We start from the raw sequence: 11,354 nt of genomic DNA, 5'->3' as shown, positions 1-11,354 counted from the left end.
GCTTACTCTCTTCTTGATGTATTCCTTCACACAAATTGATTCTCTCGGCAATGGGAAATAGTTTCTCGTTTCTAGGCTGTCATTTTGTATAGCTTCAGTCAAACTCAAAATATAATTCTCAACTAAGTTAGAAGAACTAAGGGCCACCCATTTAACTGCTACCTATTTCTTACTCTAGTGGAGACAGACAATGAGATATGTGGTTCTGTTTTGTTGGGCGGTACCTCAAAGTGAACTGGCTTCAGTCATGACTGGAGCAAAGCTCATAGCTACATTTGATTGCTCTATTTCTTTCCAGTGAAGTGGCTGAGTGTCTGCATGATGCTGCGGTGAGTTTTTTGTGGCTAACAGATGCACTCCCACCCAGCTGTTCTTTCGGTGCCCCACTTCATTGGGAACTGAATCTAGAAATCTCTGGGCAACAAAAGAATGAGGAGATCGTTTACCAGTTCTGTAGTGAGAAAAACAGACTTGGCTTGGGAAAATTAATTGACTGTCCTTTAATGTAAATAACTGCTGATTTGAGTGGTAGGAAATAGTGAAAAACAATTATATGCTTTGGGAAAACATTTTCTCCCCCTTTCCTGGGCTTAACTTCTCACTAAGGACCTAGCTAGTATTGCTACAGGTTACGCTCAGACCCTTCTGAGATGGAATAGACAGCGAAGGATTATGTTGTGGTTTCTCTTTGCAGTTCCTTTCCTCTGCTCCAGCATAGGCCTTCCATAGGCTCTCATCTCTTTGGTTTGTACCTGCTTCAGTGGGGGCTCATCCATGGGCAGCAATCCCTTTGCTGAAGTAACTCCTCTTGCATCATTTACGGAACGCTTCCTTTTCTGACATTAACGTCCCCTCTGCTCCTTCCCACTCGCTTTGTATCCTTGTGCGGTTCTTTCTGTCCTTTCCTAAATTCCTTAATTTCTTTCCACCAGCAGCTCTGCTAAAGAAATCATCTAGTTCCTGGAATAGGTCCAGAGTGGGCTGAAACCAACTATAGTAATCTCAGGCATCCCCTAATATCTCACAGAGATCACTCCTGCAACTCTCCTTCCTTCCAAAAAACCCAATACAGATACCAATATCTATTACTGGGGGGAAGAAGGGGGGAGAACAATCTTAGCAGGATTTTCTAAAATAAATAATAAAATAATGCAACTTTGATGCAATACTAGAAAGAGTGCAGTTTAATATGAGCTAAGAAAATCAAGTAAGTTTAGATCTCAAAAATCTTTTAAAATGATCACTAGCTGGAGAATACTTTCCCTGGCTCACAGACTGTAAATCAGTGCTATTTCTAATTCATGAAGGATGAATTGATTACCCAAATGCCCGTTTGGGTAACAGAGATAAAGGGTAGTCTTTGTTTTGTCAGTTTAGTCATGCTATTCTTCTGTCATGCAACGTGATTTAAATGTAAAGTGGAGAAAGTTGATTCAAATTGCCTTGAAAACGGGAACACTTTATTACAGAAAAACTTTCATGTCATGTATGGCCATCTAAGAAACTATTGCAAAACTGACCAAAAAAAAAGCAAACAAACAAAAAAAAAAACCTCACACACTAATACCCTAATTTGGAGTAAAAGACAAAATCTGTTTCTTCTAAGTTTGAGTTATCTTAAAGACAATCTTCCTGCACTTCTTTTGAGTGTTCATTAACATTCTGCCCTTCCATCCAAAATACTTGTTTTGTAACCAGACCCTTAGCCCAAACATAGCAGCTGGGATAATGCTCAGGCTGTGGATTTACATTCTTGAAAGTAGCAGGGCACTGAAACAGAGCACTGCTTTAGAGATAAGAAAGACAGATTCTAACATAGCCATATGAGTAATTTTTGGAGGACAAGGAAAACCAAAGAACTTTCCTATCTGGAGGCCTTCTTGCTCTTTCTTTCTCAGAGTTCCAAATCTGTGTCCTTCATACAAAGTAAGGACTGGGGGGTCAGGTGATATGCTCTTAAAAGAATTAGTTATTTAGAAAACATTTGGATTCTGCTTAATGACAGTGTGCTAGGAGGTCACAGTGACTTAGCTACTACAAATGGTTCTGCTTGGTTGCTTTAAGAGTGCAAATTGGGGTGATTTTTTGGCATAGATTCCCCATATCCTGTATTCCTTCTTCACTGACTTTGATATAAGAAGTTTTGAGGAACACTCCTGTTCTCGTTACTGTTAACTTCCCATGCTTGTTTGTTAAAATCAAAACAAAAACAAATCTCAGTACAAATCATAGAAATCATATGAAAGACAAGACATAGAAATCATATGAAAACCTGCAGCTCAAACCCAGATTCCCACAGAGGATTTGGCTTAACAAAACAGAGCAAGAAGAGTTTTATTGATGAGATGTGTCACTCTTCTGGAACTTGAGATTCTATCTGTACACACTTTGGTTTCTTGAGTATTAACAGTGAGAGGTTTTGATAGGAAATATTACTGTGAATCCTGTCTCTTCTCTTTAAAATGGCATTTTTTAAGCTTACTGCATGAAGCAAGCTTTTGATGCTAACTTGAAAGGCCATGGAGAAAAATTTCAGGACAATTGGGGCTGTTGAGTAGTACTGCCATTCTCTGTCTTTCATGTCACATCTCTATAGTTACTCACTCTATGAAGATCTCATATACATATTGCCCTTGAATAACTTTTAAATGACAATGCCCAGGAAACGTGGAAGACATCCAAGTGCTTCGATGTTGTAGGATATACATCCCCAGGCAGCTCTCCAATGGGGAGCGTATCCTAGCTCCCAGGCTTCTGCAGCAATCGGTACCTAAGTAGCTTCTTAACAGGCAGAAGCCCTAATATTAAGCTGAGAGAAAGGGCAGTGGGGACAGCTGACCTTCCTAGAAACATGCAAGGTGACTATCTTGCACACTTTCTCAGTCTTCACAGGGCCAGTAATTATGTGATGCACTATTTGAACTGTGAGATCTGTTTCTCTGTTGGAAATACCTCAGAGAAGGCTGGCAATCCATTTGACTTTAATTCAAAAGAAAATAAGAAGGAATAAAGCACCTTTATTTCAAAATTTTCTAAGTGAAAAATCAGTGAAGAATCAGAAGCCTGATTTTGAAACATCCTCTCATCACTATGTACAGTCAATTTGTAATACATACTGGAACAAACAAGAAAACAATATAATCTTCACTATGTTATTTGTCTGATACGTGAGTGAAAGCCAGCAACTCATCTTACAACTTTGTGCAAAACCACATAAAGGAGACCCTTGAGAATCATCAGCAAGCTCTGATTTTTGGCCAACATCACAGAAGCAAAATTACTTCACACCCTGCATATGAAACATCTGATTTCCAGTTACTAAAGCCCTTCTGTGTTGCTAGGATACTTAGGTTATTACCCAGAGGACACACAGGAACACCAGTACAGTACATCCCTTATTTTTATTAATATTATTTTGATTCCATAAATACCAACGGATGCCAGTCATCATTTGCAATCATCTGATAGAGAAATGTAACTTCATAACACATTGAAAAGATATAGAGTGTAATATAAATGTAATCTCAATGGAAAAAATACTATGCTTTCCAGCTGCACCTTGTGAAGTTCTTACTAGAGATGAAAATTTAGAAGGAAATTATACAGACTACTAATTTTATGAAATTTCCTATTGTTTCAAAAAGGGAGAAAAAGGAAAAGCTGAGAAGCCCTAGACAGATTAAAAAAAAAAAATTGCCAAGTGAAATGCCCAACAGACTACAATGCAGTATAAATTAGTAGTCTGTATAATTTCCTAGTGTCATGCATTCTGCATGTTTGTACAGCGGTAGCAGTTAAATAATTAATTCTTCTAACTTAGTTGAGAATGATTTTTTGAGTTTGACTGAAGCAGTACAAAAATGACAGCCTAGAAATGAGAAACTGTTATTGCCCATCACCGAGAGAATCAATTTTTGTGAAGGAATACATCAAGAAGACCAACTGTGGAGTTGCATTTCAAGGCGAGTTTGTGGTCTGCACTTTATTACTTGTTAGCACGTTAGTTAGAAAAAGTTAATAAATTGTATGTGAATTCAGCAATGTCATCACTGACTAACTGGAACACCTAGACTTGCTGGGAACGTGAAAATCAACAGAGATCCTGACGCATTGCTTGAACAATGAACGCAGTTCCGAAGCTGATTGAGATTTTATCAAAAGCAAACTGGATCCAAAGCCACGTCAGCACTCTGCTCTCAACTTAGAAACGGCTTACGATGTTTTATCTCTATGCAATCAGACATTGTGAATGTTAGAAAGAAAAAAATTGGCTCAGCCTCAGTTGATCCATTTCTATCACAGAGTGACTCAGGTGGTAAAGGACCTTAAAGATCATCTGGTTCAAACAGCTCTGCCACAGGCAGGGCCTCCACCCACTCGATCTGGCTGCCCGGAGCTCCACCGACCCAGCCTGGAACACCTCTTAAGAGTGGGCCATCACAACTTCTCCAGGCATCCCGTGTCGGTGCCTCACCACTCCAAGTAAAAATTCCTGCCTCCTAATATTTAACCTGAATCTCCCCCCTGTTAGTTTAAAGCCATTCCGCTTTGTCCTGTCACTATCAGGCTGCAGCAGAAATGCTCAGTCACAGCTGGAGCTGGTGATTGAGCACCTGGCAGGCAGGCAGGGCCATCCCAGGGGAGTTCAGGTGCAGTTGAGTGACAGGAAGGGGGGGAACCAAGATCCATCCCTTCCCAGGCCTCATTTAAGGCTTGGCAGCAGAGGTGAGGCCACCTTGCTGGAGGTCCTGGCTTATCAGAGGTTTTGTGAAGGTAAACATCTTCTTTTCTTTTTTTCTTTCTTTCTTTTTTTCTTTCTTTCTTTTTTTCCTGCATCTGTGGTGGCTTGTATGTTTGGGTTTATCTTCATCTGCTGCAGCCTAGGACTTTGCCAGCCTGTTATTGTCACTGTACTTTCAATTGTGTTCTGGTATTAAACAGACTGCATATAAAGCTGGTCTCCCTCCTGTTTATAATCTTCCTGCAAGTGCTACAAGCCCCCAGTGAGGCCTTTTCTTCTCCAAGAGTCTTGAAAATGGGTATGTGATGTTCCTCTAACCATGGGGAGTTGCCTGGCAACCATGACTCATCAAGTTTGATGGAAAGCAGCATGGCCATCCCATCAGGAGGTTCCTTTGGGACTCTGGAATGCATGCTATCAGGCATGATGGACCTGAGCACATTCAGTCTCATCAGGTAGTCTCAGAGTTACTCTTTTCTTACAGTGGGAGGGATTTTACTGCCACAGCTCCTACCCAGAAGTTTAGGGAGTGGGGAGATATGGGAAGACAGACCGCCAGCAAAGATTGAGGCAAAGAACTTGCTGAGGGCCTCAGCCTAATTTATGTACGTTGCTGCCTTTTCTCCTTTGTGGCATATCAGAGGGAGCACACTTTCCTTGAACTTTCTCTTCTGAACACCGTACCCATGGAAATCCCTTCCTGTTAATTTTTAAAATCTCCTTCCAAGTTCAGTTTCACCTCTGTTGATTGACTTATGGAAAGCATTCTTGCATTCTTCCCAGGCGATGCGTCCATGTCTCCCCTGCCTTTCCTTTCTCCTTCTTTTGCCCCCTGCTTTTTCCCTGGCCGATCATAGTTCTGTCGCATGCTGGTTTCCTGCCTTCTGTGCCCAGTTTCTACTGTTAGAGCTGGAGAATGCTCATGCTCTCAGAAAGGCGTCTTGAAGGATTCCCTTTAGTTCTCTTTTATAATTCAGCATTTGAGAATATATATGTGTATATATATAACTTTATTTTTTTCTGAAATTCTTGTCTGCTTTTGCAGATTGGCTTTCTTAATGGTGTGTATCAAGTGTGGGATAAATTAAAATGACATGCTCCGCACACAGAATGTACTGAGGTGTTAGTGATTTGGTCTGCATAAAAAGGTATTTTCTTAGATATTTTTGCTAGAAAAAATTAGTAAAATAGTCTGAATTGGAGCCACTGCAAATTCCCATCCAGAAATCAGATATGTTGGGAAGCAGTCAGTTCCTGAGGATATGGCAATTAAATTTCTTATAAGAGGTAGGTGATTGTCCCGTCTGGGAACCAAGCAAATTCTTCCTGCAGCTTTTTTAAGCGAGACTTCAGCTTTAGTGTAAATAATTGCGAAGAGTGTTCATTAAGTCAGACTGTGACCTCGGGCATGTGCTCTTATTTCTGATGATCTTACTGTATCAGACAACCAGTAAAAACAGAACAAGAAAAAAGCCTGTCAGTCTGCCCATCTCCACAGCCGTCTTCCCCAGCAGTACTGACCAGTGAGCTCAGTATTTTTCCTTGGAATTAGGTTGTCTCATTCTTGAGCACTTTTTTTAGGCTAGTGAATTTCGTGGGATCTCATCTCTGGGGAAACATATTGAGAAGGGTAAGCGATTCCACTTCCCTCCAGGAAGCAGTTCTGTCTGACCTCTCAAAGCCGGCATGTCTCGGCAGCCTGAGTAGCTTATAGTGTAAGCAGTGAGATTTGCCTGACTGCAAGTGCACTGCCAAGTCAGGCAATCACTGATTGAGCCCCAGGGGAGACCAGGTCAGGCCTGGGAGCACAGGTGAAGGCAATTCAATTGTGGGAGGGGAAGGGGTGGAGCCAAGCTCTACTCCTCTTAAACCCCCATTTAAGGGCTGACTGGCACTGAGGAAGGATCTCTTTCAGGAGATCCCTCCTTTGCAGAGTTGTTTTGTGAGCCTAGGACTTTGGATGTGTGCATGCAACTTTTTGTGACAGTTTTTCATTGTGCCTGTCTCATGGCAGTTATGAAGATGAAATCCGCAACCTTGCTCTTTCCTTACTTTTCCTCCTTCTCCGGCTGCTTTTTTTCTTTTTTTTGTTATGTGTTGCATTGAATACTTCAGAACCTACGAACCACTGAGAGGCTAAATCAGGTAAAGGAGTTTAAAAGACCTCCTATTGTCCTTACGCAGTTTATTTCTTATGTCTTCTCAAGCGAAAAAATCCTCTTCGACATTCAGTGTGTAGGTTTGGGTAGGGAGGGATTTATCTTCTCAGCCTGATAACCTGAGTTGATGCAGAAGGGAGATGACTATGGATGTTATTACAAGTAAGCACACAAAGTGGAAGAAGGTCTTCCTCCTGTGCTGTTTGATGAGGGATTGGTGTTCCACAGAAACAAGGACAGAACAAAGGTCAGGTTTTTTGAAACTGCTCATGGTCAAATGCTGGTTGTTGGTGTAAAGCTCACATGAATTAAGGATCACCGCATTTGTTCCTGATTCATCATAAAAATGAGGGAGAAAATCCTTTTTTCTCTTCACTGATGGAGGAATACATGCATACAGTCTGGTCCTCTGGTTAAAGTGAGGAGAGCTTATAACTGTTTGCAATGAAAGACATTACAAAGACTGGCACGCACAGCAGAAGTCCTCTTCTGAGAAGACCTGGGAAATACATTTCTAACCCCTGAAAGGGGTTTTTTTTGGCAGCTTCAGGCATTAAAGCTGCAAACTATACTTCTTGCTCAGCCATTCTAGATAGTAAATGGTAGGATACGCTAATAATGTTACTACGCAGATCATGCAAAGAGTAAAATGACATGGATTGTAGCAGTTAAAAGTATCCAACTTTTGGGAGAAACTGTTTATTTGTAGTTGTGTTTATTAGTGATTTATTACAGATAATATATACACACACAGATAAAGTAATTGATGTATTACAGATATTTATTACACATCTTATTCCATTCATCTATAGTGGGATGTTTCCAGTAACTTCAACTGTCTAACACATGCAATAATTGCTGTAGCTTCTGTTTAACTGTTCCTACAAGTTTTTTGGCACATGAGAAAACACCCACATTACAAAAGCAAGACATCGTTGCCTGGGCTCTTGTTCCAAGCATGTATTATGCCTTTGAGGAGGTAAGGAAAATTCTTGTCAGGTAAGGGGAACCAGAAGCTAAATCCTGTGCCAGGAAACAGCCCTTCCTAATTGTACTTCTTAAACAAAGGGCTAAGCACTGACTTGGCCCCATACAAAAGAGGCTCCAAGCAGTTGTCAGAGTAAATGACATCACCAGATGCTGGGAGACAGGTGCCAGTCAGAGTCTAGGGGCTTTTTATGGGGATCAGTTCTCTTCAGTATTGCTATAAGTGATCAGGACTCAGGAGTCAAATGTACATTAAGTACATTTGCTGATTACACCATAGCAGGAAGAGCTATGTACTCCCCAGCGATAGAAGGGCTCTGCTGAGTTCTCGCTCTACCCAGTAGCAGGCCATGCAATTGCCAGCCAGCTGAAGTTTGACAGCAGCCAGCACCTGAGCCTGCACCTGAGAGGGGCAGCCAGGGGGATAAGGCCAGACAGCTGCACTGGGGAAAGGAATCTGGGTCCCACAGTTGACAGCAAGTTAAATCATGCCATCTCATCTAGAGGGCACACCACATCCAGGCACACCCCTAGCAGCCACAGAAAAAGGAAAGTTATCTATGACCTCCTCCTTTGCCCGTGCAGGTCTCCTGACACTGCTGCTCTATTTCTTACCCTCCTGAACACAAACAAGTTATGCATCAGAATCAAGAGCCGCTGGCAGGACCCCTCCCAGTGCTCTAACCCAAGGAATACCTCCAAGGTGGTCCTTTAAGAGGACGAAGTTGGCTCCTCCCTCAAAATCTGAGGTTTCAATCCTACTTACTGCTTTGTATCTTCTACATGACATCCCACACTTCACCAGCTCACAACTGCTGCACTTGAGGCTGACCTAGTCTTCACATCTCCAACCGGCCCTTCCTCCACACTGAGTAAGAAAAGTCAGCAATGCCTCTGTCCTCATTGGCTCCTCCATCTCCTCTGTCAGCAAACTCATATTTGACACCAGCAGGAATCTCCTGGAATGAGGTATTCCTGACAGCTCTGCTCTACTAACAAATGGCAGGGTGGTTCAAGTCTGCTGTGATAGCTAATGTCCACAGCTCTGAGATTACTGTGAGCCACATGCAGAAGATCTTATCAGCTTCCTCATCTGTAACCAATACACCCAGTGATGTTACCCACATTTACTGCTTCTTGAGCCTCACATGTCACTGCCTAAGGATGAATGCAGAACTAGGGGAGCAGAGCTCAACACGTTCCAGTTCTCTCTCTGGAAGAGCAACTCCACCACCTCACCTGTCTGTCTCTTCTGTAAAGGGACTCAGCCATCCACAACAGCATTCCAGTCGTGCAATCTGTCCCACCGTATCTCCATGGGTTGAATGAGATCACATCCTAAAATTACACATAAGGGGCAGGGGGAGGAGGCGGGATAGGAATTCATAGTCTCATCCTGCTCGCTCCTACCACTGGAAGCAGGAGAGGCTGAAGCATCCGGAAAAATCTTCCGGGATGCCGAGGCCGCCCCGGGTCGCGCTCGGTCTCGGGCGGTTCGGCGGCGACCCCACTCCGGCCCTTCGAAAAGGGCCACGTGGGAGCCCGGCGATAGCGCCGTGCCGAACCCGAACAGATGCAGCCGAGCGGTGGCCCTACATGAACCACAAGAAGAGACAGCTTACCTAGTGACTTCTGAACACTCACCGCTTCCACCATCTCACCGGTTCAGAATAACGAGAGGTTCCGCTGCAGCCCTCGTTCAGCCTGCAATAGAAGAAAATTTGTCCCAGCAGCCCTTTGCGTTGTTTCTTACTCCCAGCAGCACTGAGGCTGCAGGAATATGGCCCCGTCGCGCTCGCTCCCAACGATGAGAGCGGGAGGAACTGAAGCCTCTATTATATAGCCCTGGGCTGCGCTAGGACTCGGAGAGCCGAGCGGCAGCACCCTCTGAAAACGCGCCGGCAGCCGACGCTACGACGGCCCCGAGAAGCCGGGGCAGCCCGGTGGGAGCTCCGCGCCTGCCCCGAACGGAGGGCGGCGAGAGTTGCGGGCAGACGGCTCCGAACGGCTCTCGAGCACTCGCCGCCTCCGCGGTCCCGTTGCTACCGGAACGGCTCACCGGTTCGGGCAGATCCTTACCGCGAGACATCTCGCTGCAGCCTGAAACAAAACAACCTAAAGAGGCCACTGCTCAGAATCCGAAGCACTCACTTTAAAAGCAGCATCAGCGGCGCTAGGACCGGACGAAAGAGCAGAGCCCGCTCTGGTTCCCGGTAGCTTTCGTGGCTTCCAGCGGCCTCTGGCTGAGCTTAAGAGGCGTTGGGCCCCGCCCCGGACTGCCGACGAGGCGCAGCTGTGCCCGGTTGGCCGCGTCCCCGCGGCACCTGGGAGTCGTTGCCTCTTTAGCGCCGGCCGGAGGCCCTGACAGTTAGACATGCGGACTCTAGATCTGAATTGGGGTCTTGAATCGCACTTTCAATTACAGTTTGTTATGCGCTTTCCTCACCTCGCCGTGGGATTCGTTAGTAAGTTAAATAATTGTGCCTAATTCAAATAGATCGCTTTGCATCTGACCTGACGCCCTTCCAAAGAACCTCCCTTCCAAATCAGTGCCTCAACAAACTTCTAGTTTTGAGCTGGCTGAAGAATGGTGTGAAAAGACTTGATAGTTCTTTGAGAGGGCTCTTCACTGGACTTCTGGAAAATGCCTCATGTCATTTATCTGATTGTCTGATGGGCAGAAGATAGGAGGAACCAAACTTTGAGTTACAATCAGTTGTATGCAAAGGATGAGTTGAAAAGAGTCCCTCTGACTCTGCACTTGGAATGAGAATGTCTTGGGGAATACATGGGCGTTAAATGCTTGTAAGAGCTACTGCCCAAAACTAAAACTTGGCCCAGGTGGCCAAGAAGGAAAAACTTCTTTACAGAAAGAAGTCTGTTCCAGTTAAGCACTGCAATAGGCTCCCCAGGGAGGTGATTGAGTCATCGTCCCTGAATATGTTTAAAAACTACTTGGATGTGGTGCTCAGGGACATGATTTAGTGGAGGGTTGTTAGAGTTAGGGTAGTATGGTTGGGTTGTGGTTGGACTCGATGATTCTTAAGGTCTTTTCCAACCTGAGCAATTCTATGATTTGGTGATTCTAAGTAGTGGTTTGCTAGTTACAAGAACTTTCCTAGCAATATGGAAACACCATACAAGAATGCTCTGATTTTCCACAAGAAATGGATCGCTGTGAATCTCTTCTAGTGCCCGCTGGAATAATGCTTCTTCTATCTTTAAACACTGCGACCTATGACCTTAGTTATATACTCTCATTCTTTCTTTTCATAACTTATTTTCATTTTAGTCACTTTTAGCTCTTTGTCTCTTGTATTTCAGTGGAGGGGCACAGCTGATTGATTTGGTGCAATACACAGCTTCTTGTCCTTTCAGAAGTCAGTGAATTATTTGTCTTTAAAGCTATTCTGTGACATAATTCCAGGGTGCATTTTAAACCTAAATTTGATTGTGGCAGCTGTCAT

General features: G+C 43.8%; 1 long non-coding RNA gene across 1 annotated transcript; it reads right to left on the bottom strand.

Annotated features, from left to right (window-relative positions):
• Positions 1-6,204: 6,204 nt before the first annotated feature.
• On the bottom strand, positions 6,205-10,282 carry LOC128078192 (uncharacterized). The gene is made up of 3 exons (XR_008205364.1): positions 10,039-10,282; positions 9,532-9,591; positions 6,205-9,225 (listed from the first exon to the last, which is right to left on the bottom strand). It is a non-coding gene; the product is annotated as an uncharacterized LOC128078192 (long non-coding RNA).
• Positions 10,283-11,354: the final 1,072 nt, after the last annotated feature.

Source organism: Tympanuchus pallidicinctus, unplaced genomic scaffold (assembly GCF_026119805.1).
Source record: "Tympanuchus pallidicinctus isolate F22 unplaced genomic scaffold, pur_lepc_1.0 scaffold16, whole genome shotgun sequence".
In the NCBI taxonomy this organism is placed as follows: Eukaryota; Metazoa; Chordata; class Aves; order Galliformes; family Phasianidae; genus Tympanuchus; species Tympanuchus pallidicinctus.
This window is presented reverse-complemented; position numbering and strand designations above follow the sequence as displayed.